The sequence below is a fragment of the Dreissena polymorpha genome, chromosome 6 (genome assembly GCF_020536995.1).
Source record: "Dreissena polymorpha isolate Duluth1 chromosome 6, UMN_Dpol_1.0, whole genome shotgun sequence".
Classification (NCBI taxonomy): Eukaryota; Metazoa; Mollusca; class Bivalvia; order Myida; family Dreissenidae; genus Dreissena; species Dreissena polymorpha.
Genome location: NC_068360.1, coordinates 3,781,153 through 3,794,363, shown reverse-complemented (window position 1 = coordinate 3,794,363; position 13,211 = coordinate 3,781,153). Strand labels below are relative to the sequence as shown.

The 13,211-nt window shown below is 32.8% G+C and overlaps 2 protein-coding genes across 3 annotated transcripts in view; one reads left to right on the top strand and one right to left on the bottom strand.

The window, feature by feature from the left end:
* LOC127833219 (uncharacterized) overlaps positions 1-13,211 on the top strand; it is a 1,273,891-nt gene that overhangs the window by 146,307 nt on the left and 1,114,373 nt on the right. The window lies entirely within an intron of this gene.
* The window catches only part of LOC127833222 (uncharacterized), a 491,760-nt gene that overhangs the window by 91,199 nt on the left and 387,350 nt on the right, over positions 1-13,211 (bottom strand). The window lies entirely within an intron of this gene.

Sequence of the window (13,211 nt, the reverse complement as noted above, 5' to 3'; positions counted from 1 at the left end):
GTTTATATTTGCATTTAGCATGTTGTAATTAAATTATCATATATGTTTAACTTGTCGTCAAACTAAAAATACCTAAATTTCTGTATTAATTGTAATTAAAATCTTGAAGATATCACGTGATATGCTGACGCTAAATCACACATATAAAAAAAAGCAAATATAATGTTTTATTGTTCAAATTTGTTATATACAAATGCAAACCCCAACATATTTATACGCATTTAATGAAATAAATTTATTCCCAATAACACTTCCGTAGGCTGGCCAATAGTTATGCCATTTAGATGAACACATGTCCGTTACGCAGATGTAACGCGTGTATTACACACATCGCATCAGACAAAACGAACGTTTGTTTTCATATGACATGTATTGTTTTACTATGTTTGTTTTTTTCTAGTTAAGTAACTAAAGACAGGACATGCAACCCTTTTCGCATACAGCAACTTGAAAGGGTGATTCATGAAGGCTTATTCACCCGCATTCACCAGAGCTAGTAAAGAGAAATATATATAGGATAGTAAACAGAACAAATAAATTAAGTGCATGAGCAACGTTGAGAAATACGTGATAGCGTTATCGCTTTATCAAATGTTTGCTTACATTTTGTCATTTATGGAATATGTTCGTGGTTGGCCGAAATATGAAATAATCATGTTGTTTGATGCCAAATAAAAAATAAACAACACTGATGACATGGGTTTTCATTTCATTTCTATTTGTGAGCAACTGGTAGCTGTAGCAATAAATACCAAAACATATCAAAGTTTCTTGAAACAAAAGACTGCCGCGTATGTCATGAATTAAAAAAAACAATTAGCTACTTTGTATTCTCCTGGGACGTTTTGTATGAATCCTCGTTACAGATGGGCAGGCGGATAGGTGGTTTGATAGAAAGGCGTACGAGCTGGCGGATAGGTGGACGAAAGGGCGGACGGATGGGCGGGCGGATGGGCGGACGGAAGGGCGTTCAATAACCAGCGAGATTACACCAGGTACGTCATAGTAATTGCCCTTTACAAACAACGCGAATAAGCCGTTATATTTTTTTAAGTCGTACCGTTTTCATCGAATCTTCACCAATATTCTGATCATGTTTGTTTAAATAAAAAGGCAGCCACATTCAACAACCATAAAAGTAGCACAGGGAAATTAAGAGTTATTGCCATTATGATTACAACGTGTATACAACATTCTTTGTTTCAGCTCTCGTTATTCATTCTCTTTTCGCCATAACTTCAGCAAGTTTTCAATATATCTGTATCTGTATTCCCATATAATGGGAAAATAAAGATAGAGTGGGAAGGTTCGACGTTCAGCGTAAACGATGACACAATATGTTTATAAATTTAAAATGCTGCCTACACTTACTTATCGAACTAATGAATTATTTCCATGCACACAAGCGCGAACAGAGCGAGTCACGGGATTTATTTGCGATTTTGGGCAACGATGATCGATAAAATATAAATTGTAAGGTCGGGTTAATATATCGGTGCAAATAGTGTTAAAAGCTATATATTGCACTCCGCTTCTCCTAGATTGTTACTCGTCTTCAGGATTGAAAACGCAACAAATTAGATACATGCATTTGTTATTGTGCTGTTACATATGTTGACTTTCATCGTGCTCGAAGTGTTGTAATAGATTAATGTCACAGTTTTAGTTATGTTCAAACCAAACAAAAATAAAAACATTAAACACGGGATTCATGCAGTTAAAACTTTTCTAATTAGGAATTGCTTTTACTGCAATAATAATGAATTGCCATTATTAGTTGACGCTTTTTTAACAGAACTTACTTTCTAAATAAGTACATTGTGACTGCTTTACAACGTGAGTACGTGTACACGTTCAATATGTTAATAATAAGATCTGCAAAGATACCTTGCAACACTAAACACAATATTTCAGCGAACGTTCAATTATTCTGACACATCTTTCATAAGTCAATGTCGTTTAACTGCTTTAAATAGTTAAAATCATCACTAGCATGTACGCTTATGCGGTAGCCCTAAACAATCGCCCACTTCCGTATCCACAAGATCTCGTTCTTGTGTATTCACAAGATATGTTATTCGTGATAAAACTACAAGTGTTACGGCTTACAGTCCTGGATAGTTTGCAATATAAGCATTTAAAACACATGCATGCAACGAAATACATATGTTCATTATTGCGATGTTTACAATATTGTTTGTGTACTAATTTTCTGAATAGTTATTCACCTACCTTTTGTATATTGCTTTAATAGTATACACTCATGTTGATCATGAATGTTCACTCGATTTGAAGTATCCGCTTTTTCTTTAACACAGATCTCGAACAAAGTAAATTGTAACACGTGTTAAGTAGTTTTGACAGAGTTTATCGCATCTTCTTAAGTAAAGGTGTGTTTTTGTAGCAATACATTGCTATGTTAAACTTTGCAAAGAACAGTGATGTTAAAGCCATTAAATTAATTTTCAATTTGGCAAATGTTCTCTCCATTTCCACAAAGCTATTGCAGTGGTTTCTTTACTAGAAAACTATATGCATTTGCAGTAAGTGTAATAACCATCGTAGATAATATCTTGACGATAAACCATGCATTACCGTCACATCATGTTGACATTTCATTACATACATGTCTTAACTACCAGCTACATGTCAAACCTACGATTGGTATACACATACAAATATCTATTTAAACACCGTTATCATATTTGCATCGACTGGATCAGGAAAGGATTATGACACACTTTAATGCATTACCCATTCATAGTTGCGGATTCGAATGCTTTGTATTGTAATGATTTACGACACAATATAGCTTCAGCAATAGGTAAAAAAGCAAAATCTAAATATATGAGTTACGGATTTTATATGAAACACGTTTAATTACCTTCACGGATGATTGCCTCACGTAGTTATCAAAATATTAAAACACTATTATACTATTTTAAATATGTGTTGATGACATATACATTTTACATGTTTTATGTATTTGTAAGTTTGTTGGCTTTATTATATGTCAATAAGAAACATTCATATAAAATAATAAAAACTGCTTCCACAAATCGTATTTAACGAAACAATACAAGTTTAGTTTAATGTTCCAAACTTAAGTTATTTACACTTGAAAGGGACACAACTAGTAATGCATTCAAAAACTTTTCTACAGAATTGTTGTATCTTAGACCGCCTTTTGACGCTGTTCTTTTAAGGGGACAAAGTTTGATGTTTCTGCAATAATTCGTGCTAGGGGATAGTTAAGTACCGTGTTTATGGAAGATATTATATTAAAGGGGAAGGTAACATTTACAAATATTATTGTTATGATGTACTTCATTAGTTTTTTTTTTAATGTTTCATTCCCGAGAGCGAAGCCGTTGCAATGATGAAAATGACGGACTCAATCGGTACCACTTACATGGAATACATGTTCCTTGTCGTGTCACGAATTCATGATGTTTACTTAATACACTCCGGTCTTCAGACACGAGCTATTACAGGCCGTTATGTTTTTGCAAGAGGCTTGTAGTCACGTCTGTGTTCATATTTGTAGTTCATGGCTATTGCGATATTGATTTATCGAATTTACTGTGTTAACATATTTAATCCCTATAGATGAAACTTGAAACTTGCTAATTTGATGAAACGCCTATTTATATAATTATATTCTATGGCGTTGTACAAAACATATAAATATACATGCAATTGATAAAAATAAGAGTGATTGATACTTTTATGCAGCATTAATTAGAGGATTAATTGCAATGTAGCGTATTTGTTACCATGACTTTGACATAAAGGACCTATGTAGCGTATTATGCGTCATTTTCCAGTGTGTGGGAATTCACATATAAGGGGCCCTTTCGGACAAACAAGAGTCATCTCCCAGAAGCGACCAAGCGAACGCTGATCTGCCGCCGAAAGCCTTTCGGTCTGACAACTTTCGACCGGGACGTTTAATTATTGTCGGCGTCATGTCAGGTCTATTAAGCGTAATATGCAGCTTTAAGGGCCTTTTTCGGACAAGCACGATATATAAATATAAATAAATAAATAAATAAATATATATATATATATATTTATCCCGGAAACGACCTTGTGCACGACCTGAAATCGACCGGTTATCGGGCTTACCCAGTTTCGGCCGGGACTTTTAATTAGGATCGGCGTCCGCTGCAGCATATTAAGCGTATTATAAGTCGTTTTCCAGTGAGTGGGTAGGCATTTTTAAGGACACCTTTCGGACCAAAGCGAGTTATTCGCCGGAAGTAACCTAGTGCACGCTTATATGCCGAGGACTGTCTGCCGGGTCGACCGAGTTTCGGCCGAGACTTTAAATATCCCGTCGGCTTCCTGTCCTAGTTTTGGCCCGGGGTTTAATCTTTGGTCGATGTCTCAGGGACGTACATACAGCTTATTTTACGTAATATGCGATTAATTAAAGCACGATATATATATATATATATATATATATATATATATATATATATATATATATATATATATATATATATATATATATATATATATATATCCCTTTATTAAATACTGACCATATAAAACATACAAGGAAATGAGTACCATTACTGAAATTAACCAATCATAGGGAGTTACATATACATTATATGACAATACGAGGGAACAATTGACGTCTAGAAGCTTATCAAGAAACGACTTACTTGTCGTATATCTTTTCTCATGGGGGCAGCAAAAAAAATCTGAAATATTGAATAGTGAAATGCACCGACATAGCCAAATATTGACATGAAATATGTAAGGGAGCGAACAAGCCCAGAGAAGAAAGGCATTGTCGACAAAGTCATGATAAGACTGAAGGTATATTTTAGTATTTGCGTAAAAGTCCTGAATAGATCAGGCATTTCGTGATTTCCCATTTCACTAAATTCCCGAATCGTGTAAGAATTGAATGAGATTCCTATCTTTACAGATGTACTGTTACATAAATAGACTTTATATATTTAAATTGATTAATACGACATGCTTACTATAAGTACCTTTTCCGTGTCTTCTACCTTTGAGACTTAATCCCGGAAAAACTCAATTTTCTGGTTTGAGACGATATAAGTCGTATTGGGTGCATATTAGATGTGTGAACTATTCTCAAAAGTAGGGTGGGGATTCCAAAGGCTAATGTCTAAATAGTAAAAAGTCGCGTGATCAATTCAGTCAAAGATTAACGAGTGTATGATTCCTTTTATCACTAGGAAGTCAGTTTCAACATGTTAATTGAGTTAAGCCCGATTTGCATCGAAAGCCTTACTATGCTTATCGGGCCTGCTCTCTGGTAGAACTTGCACTTAGTATTAAGAACATTCTGAGAACGCCCCGTATGTATGGATCGAACCGGTTTGCTTATTTATAACGTGGATATACGTCAATAGGTTGATTAACATTATATAGAGGATATTTGTTGGATTCGATGGAATATCGATTTTATTTCACGAGTGATCATATAAAATATGTATTTTTTATGATCACGAGTGAATTAAAATCGATATTCCATCGAATCCAACAAATTTTCTTTTTATGTTATGCTTTTACACCGTTTATTTACATTGTAAAAGAGTTTTACTGGAGAATTTCGCTGGATTTATGACGTCATTTCGTCGGAAAAAAATGACGTCATTTCACAGTTTAACAGTGAAAAATATTGTTATTTGTCACTGTTATTTTTCACTGTTTAAAACAGTGAAATACCAGTGTTATTTCACTGATTTTTCTCTATAAACTACTGGAAAGCATAAAATAAACGCTTATATTTCACAAATTAATCAATCTAATAGTTAATATGATTATAGGTGCTACCTAATTAACGGGCAAAAGCTTTTTACGTTTTTTTGATAACCATATATTTTTAATAAATATATGGACATGATTGTGTGCAAAATATTATAATTGTTGCAATAATTAAGTAATGCATCCAAAAAATCAATCTTTAAACGAGATACATGTTCCAAGCTTAAAGATCTAGCATCTTATATATTTTTTGTTTTCTAGCCACAGGAATTTATAGCTGGTTCGGTGTCTGTGGTATAGTGGATGGGGTGTCTGCTAACTGGCTTAGTCACTGGGAGGTCTCTGTATTGATCCCTTAAGTGGGAGCATTCTATAGATAACCCTAAAGACATACAATGGCGTACCATTTGGGTTGAAAGTCAAGAAGACCTACACGTTAAAAAGAGAAATGTACGTCGAAGTACAATAATTGTATGTCGACATAAATATAAAATACACTTCGAAGTATATTTGTACGTCAAAGTACAATTTGTACTTCGACATACATGTTTGTACTTCTACGTACACATTTTCTGAACAGCCAATCAAAACCCTCGTCTCTTGAGCCGCTTTTCCTTCAGATTTATTCATAATAAATGTTTAAAATCTCTTAATTGAGGACACAATGAATAAAAATATCAGAATGGCAAAAAAAAACAACACATATAAATAATAATAATGTTCAATGTCAAATATCTCTAAAAGCAACAGACGTAAGGTGTCTTCTGATTGGCTAACACTCAAGGGTCGGTGAAAATTGTACGTCAAAGTACAATTCTCGTTCTACGTAGTAGGTCTTGTAGACTTTCGACGTAATGGTACGTCATATAGACACTAAGTACTGGTCCTACCCAGGAAACAGTTTGTTTCATCAAATGTCTCAATTCAACTTGACAGCTTGCTAAAGCAGTTGCATTTAGCATACAGTACACTGATTTAACATAATCAAAATCATGTGATGTGTCAAATCAATTTTGATTGACAAATTTGACAGGATTTTTTTTAATCCAATACGTTTTAGACTGTCAAATAACACACACTACGTATTGAAAGCCATACCTGGAGCTTTCGTCTGTATATCACTGTCTTTATCAGAAGAATGATTTCTACTGTTGGGAAACGTTAACGCCACTAATTGTCTTCTTATTTATTATCAATGCATAATTATGCGTAACAGCGTAACAACACACTTGTTTCGCAATTAAAATATTTAATAAATACAGGTATCTTGCAGGTTTCTAATTTTCTTTCGCAAACTATTGTTGAATAGTTTAAATTTTGTCGCCACTTAAAAACTAGCCATTTTGTAGCAATTCTAAAATCACAGTCTAAACTGCATACACTTAGCTCTATAGTTACAAATCATCCATATTTTTTAATTTAAACATTCAAATAACACATACGGTAACACAGTACATATATAAAAAAAGTATGTGGTATTGTGTGGAGATACAAAACACTTCACATCATTTATTTGCACATTAAATAATAGTTACAAAATAAGTAAAACTAAAACACTGTCATCAACCTACATTTCAAGAATATTTATGTATATGAAATTACAAAGTGGTGTTATTGTATTACCTTTTACAAAATTAACATCGCTGGTTTTGTACTAGCCATCAAACATTTATCATGGATTAACAAGTAACAACCAATTTATTTATTACACAATAGAACGGAAATCATATTAATTGCATTATGCATTTACTAAACAAGCTATTTGCTAATGTTTTGAATTACACTATCTTACTAAAAATGATCACTGGTACTTAGTGCTTTTACATACTTGTGGTAAGTTTTGTATTACTAGTTTGACAATTATCGACAGACACTTGACGATATATACAGACAAAATTTGCATGGGAACTTTCATATTTTTTTCAGCATAATTGCCTTCAAATTGTTAATTTAACAACCCTTTGACATCGTTTGCACATCTGATCTTATTATACCATAGCTGATTTTTGGTTATAGATATACATATATAGACATTTTCAAAGTTCTATAAAAGTTCACACATGTTCCATCCAAGTAAACAAACAGAACCAATAAAGATCACCAAAGATAATAACTGTGTGTACAGTTTGGAAATTTTGATAGTTCAGGAATCCCTCCTTTGTTGATTTATGTAAACCAAAACTGTCAGTTTTGCTGGATAGAATGGCTTGTATGATGCCCAGCTCTTGCCTTGGCAGAACAGCTTCTAAAAACGGAAAACCATCAACTATCTTAAAATTTGATCAATAATGCAGACAATTTATAAATGTCTTGTTTTTTGTTGATTTCGAATCTGGAAGATTTTTTTACGTAAGATTGTGGTACGAAAATCCAACGGTATCGGATTTTGTGGTTTTAGGCCTAAACTAATTATAGTGATATGTAACCTTTCGGGATATCGGTAAAGTGCGAGCAGACGAGGTGTAAATACGTTAAAAATTAAAGCTAAAAGACTAAAAAGTTATATCGGAATATCTTTAAATTTTGTGAATAAATGTGTTTCTGGTGGATAACAACGACAACTTACCAGAATATTGCTCATGATCACACGTAAAACTTCTTTCTGAGAGCGAATGGAAAATGCGTCACAAATTCTGACAAATAATCAGTAGGGTGTCGTTATTGAAATACCGCGAGAATACTGGAAGAATAGAGATGCCAACTATAATGTTTAAAACAAATATTTTTTTAACAAGCGTTTGTGATTTGTCAGGATAATAATAACAATAAAATATCGAAAAGATCACAGCAAATAAATTCGACAGAAATCTGAGATTCGGCAATATATAAAAGACGGGTTATGTTCACCTAAATTGTGTTTGGTAAAGACTGTCACTATATGTAGTGAACCAGTCTTCGGCTTGTACTCACTGAAGAAGAGCATTCAGGGGAGATAATTGAGTAATTACTTAATTCTGGAACGGTTGCGAAGAAAAACAAATAATGCGAGAATATTTAGTGCGATTCGCTACACAATTATGATGTCATTGATATAACTTTTCCTGAGGTATGTATTTACATGTGATTTAGCATATGTCAAAGTGTTTTTGATTTGTTCAAGATCATAAATAGCATCGCGAAAATATATGTCGCGTGGCAAATTATTTTGAGACGTATCCATATGTGGTATTCTTATGTAATTTTATGTCTAAATTCCCATATGTATGAACGGTCAACGCCCGCTTCGCGGGCTTTTGTCCGTATTAAGTCGCAGTTATTAACCAACAGTCTCAGAGGCTTTTGCTTATCTGTTCTACGAACACTAAGATACCTCTCGGCAATAGTAAGTGTCATATTTATTGAGGTGAATATTTCGCTATTAAAGTCTGAATACGATCATATATTATTCAATATGCTCATTGTACCTAGTTGTGCTAGCTGAACCCAGGAATAAAGCAAGCGACCCGTTGGGGGAATTACGACACGCTTCAATAAAACTCGATAAACATGACATTCGAGGGTAACTTCATTATATTAAGTTACTTACAGATGCCTATCACCAATTACATATTCTTGTTTCAAGGTAAATTTTGCTGTTCGATAACCTTATGCAATTCATTTAAATTAATACAGTATTACAAACTGTTATTTTATGCAACTCAAAATGCAAGCCTCCTTTATGTCTGACTCTCATCACTCTTTGTTTAGCAATATGTTCGAACAAAACATAATGAAAACACATGTGAATACCTTTATATATAAGTTTTCCATCGGACACTTTTATTTGAAGCGATGCAATCAGTTGTAATTTAAGACCGAGTTGCTCACGCGCGCTATCAATACAGGCACTTATGCGTAGTACAATTGTCCATGAAATTACTTTTTGTAGGTAAACGTTTTATAGGTTTCTGAATCATTCAATACATTCAACATTTTTGTACCAAAAAATAATGTAATAATGACATGATTAATGATTTGTTAAAATATGACAAATTTCGGAACAAAATCGTAAAAAAAAATGTAACATCTTAAAAAAAAATCAAACAACAATACTATATTTTTACTTTATTAATTTACGATTTTCAGAACTTATGAGAATTTTTATGTTAAAGTAACAATCACGCTAAAAAAATCGAATATTTCGTTAAATAAAGCTAACCCATAAAAAATCAATGTTCCGTTTAGCAAAATGCAAAATTTCAACGTTAGATGTTGTCTGGTAGAATTGATTTAACGAGATACAAAATGCTCGTTTTTATTTTTTTGTGGCCACAAATAATTCCATTTATATCTCCCGTGAAATATCCGAACAATTATGGGCGAACACGAGATTGGATACGATAAGCGTCGGAAGCATGACGTAGCTCTCATGAATAATCATTCTGTGAAATCAAAATAAATTCTGGGTAACTGGAACATGGCGAATGCGAAAATGGCTTGTATAAATTATGCAAATGAACGCAACCCGAATGAATCCGATCCTGACTCGAAAGCAAAAGTAGATTACATCGTGGAACGATATTTAGATATATAGATGCTTAAAACTTGCCGAATGCCTGTAATATAACGTTTTTACATCAATGTTACTTGTTTTAAGGGTCTTTCTAATGTAATTAACTATCGTATGGTACTACTTGTTGTCGAATGTTTTTATATAGCATAATACAGTAGCCGTATGCATTGGTTAGCGTGATAGTGACTTTAAAATCAGTTGGTCAAATAAACTTTGAGCGGCCATATATCTTTGATATTAGTCACACGTTTATTAATTTAATCCTAATATATACGCTTGTTGTAGAACGAAATTAAGTTGAACTTGTAAACAAATCTCTTGTTAACGGTGTAACGTAATGTACATTATAATTGTACATTGTAATAATATGAATGACATATAAATAAACATAATAATATATAAATAATAACAGAAAGGACATATAAATGAACATAATAATATATAAATAATAACAGAATTTATCTCATTGTACATTATTGTGATGTTGTTGCTGTGTTATTGTTGTATAAACAAATTAGTTTAAGAAATAGAATCTTCGGATAAGATGTAATGAAATTTGAAAAATTGATTATGGAGGTATGGTTTCATTTCTCCAATGTAATTCAATTATCGGGAACATATGTTGATTTGTCTTTAGTCCTTGATTAACAATTCGGCTCGTACATAACAAGCCCCAATTCAGATATGGTATATAATGAAATTTAAATAATTGAAATATCCAATTTCCCAATGTACATAACAAATGCAAGTTCAGATTGAGTGTGTATCTTATGGGTATCGGGGTTTACGTAATTGATTATAGGAGTGTTAGGTTTCACACTACTATTGTGGTTTGTCCATAAGAGAACATCTGGTTATATGATCAAGTATGTCAATGAAATAAGGTCTTCTATTAACAAAGGTTATTATCCACACATGTTCATCACGAACATATTGGTCAAACATGATAATTGTATATTGCACTTTTCTGCTGTGACATGTGGTACAGGCATGAGCGATCCATCCAATCAACAAGGGTTATTCGAAGGGGTTGGGTTTAGAAAATCTTCCGAAGCGCAGAGTCATCCCACCAAAAATGGGATAAGAGATATCTAAATTTTATGTTTATCTTGATGAGAATAAAATGCTGTGTTTTTGTTGTAAGATTCATTCTGCACCTCAGATCTATAGAACACTCTGTTAGTCAAATAGTTATGAATCACTAGGTATTGTATTCTACTTAAGAAAAAGAATAAATAGCACTTAGAAATTATTCAGAGACTTGTCTTCTTTAATAGAATAGTGTTAGAACATTGACTACGGGACAACGGAAAAAATGCCTTACAGGTCTTTCTAAGAAGAACATCATTTTGAAATATGTTGAACATAGGGAGACTCGTCTCCAATGGACTCAAGCTCACGCCCGATAAAATAGCCCACTGCAATCAGCAATTTGCGATTCCTAATGTAATTTTCATTCATAAATAGTGTACTACTTCAACTGATTTACCCGCGCCCCCTTAGCGGAGACAACTGTTATTTTTAAGAAAAAACACGCATTGGTAACGAGCGTTTAACAAACAACACATATTTATCGAGTGAGCAGTTGATACTTACGTCAAAAAAGGTTGTCTTATTTACGAGAAGAATATAAGTAACATACTGTCAACAAACCCCTATTCAAGCGTGGATGTATAATTTACCAACAGAAGGAAAATTGCATTATTTTTCTCACACCCATAAACATTGCCAATACTAATAACAAGTTTTCATCCAACAGTCATAGATATATTTATTGTGCGTACGAAGTCGACAACCGTAACTGCTGTGCTATTCAAGAGGGTTTTAAATTATGCGATAATGATACATAATGAATATTTATCATCAAGGGAATATCTAAAGGGATACTTAACAAAATTTGCTTTAAAAACGGACGCCACTGTTCAGTAAATAGCGTGATAATCACTACTCCGACAACGTTATTTAAAGCAAAGAACGATCCAGAGTTTATAGCGGACACATTTGCTAAGTTGGACCAAGGTAATAACGCACATGTAATATTATGTAGATTAAAACATATTATTGACGTATTTATATAACTGATAGTAAAAGGAACAAATTGTGTACTGTCGAAAAAAAACGTAAATATTTCGTAAAATAAGGATAATAGACGCAAATACAACTCTAAGGTTTTGTGAATTAAATGATGACCAATAATGTGTTCGCACTGCATTTTTTTTGTCTTTACATGTATATTTAAATTACAAGAAATATTCACTGAATTGTGTTTTTTTCTCTTATAATTGAATTTCAATTATTTTATTGAAATAAATTTTATTTCAACATAAAATATTTGTTTATCTGTTACATACAGGAATGATAATCCAAAAAAAAATCTCCAGATGGTCCAACTGAAGTTTGACTTTTTTACACATGGTCGTGGTAAAGAAATCTACAGTTTTTTTGTTATATTCGATATAAGATATATTGTCGTTTATGGCGTATTTTCAAATATTCGTTTTCATTATATACCTGTTGAAATTCAAGACCAATTTCAGTCATGAAAATAGACGACGACAGAAAATAATCCGTATTGTGATACTCGCTTTTTCTCCGACCCCGTATTAAAATACTACTCGGACTACCGTTTATTTACTTCCACTGCCTTGTATGCTACGAAATCTTCTTGGTCAGTAGATTCAAGCTTTTCTGTTTTGATTTACTTACCTTGAAGTCAATTCTAAAAATGTAATTCTGCTGTTATCAATGAATTACTGAGATTGTTTTTCAAGTTTAGAAATGTGTTACTTTTATTTTACACATTTCAGATCCGGAAAACAACCGCTATCTCAATATTCGGTGCATTTTTCAATCAATTTTCATTTATTTTTTTATATTGGTTGGATTACTTTTTTGCCCAAATCATTTAAAAACGATAAGTGACAACTACATTTCTAAAAATAAAATTATCTTGAAAAATGTGTCTTTA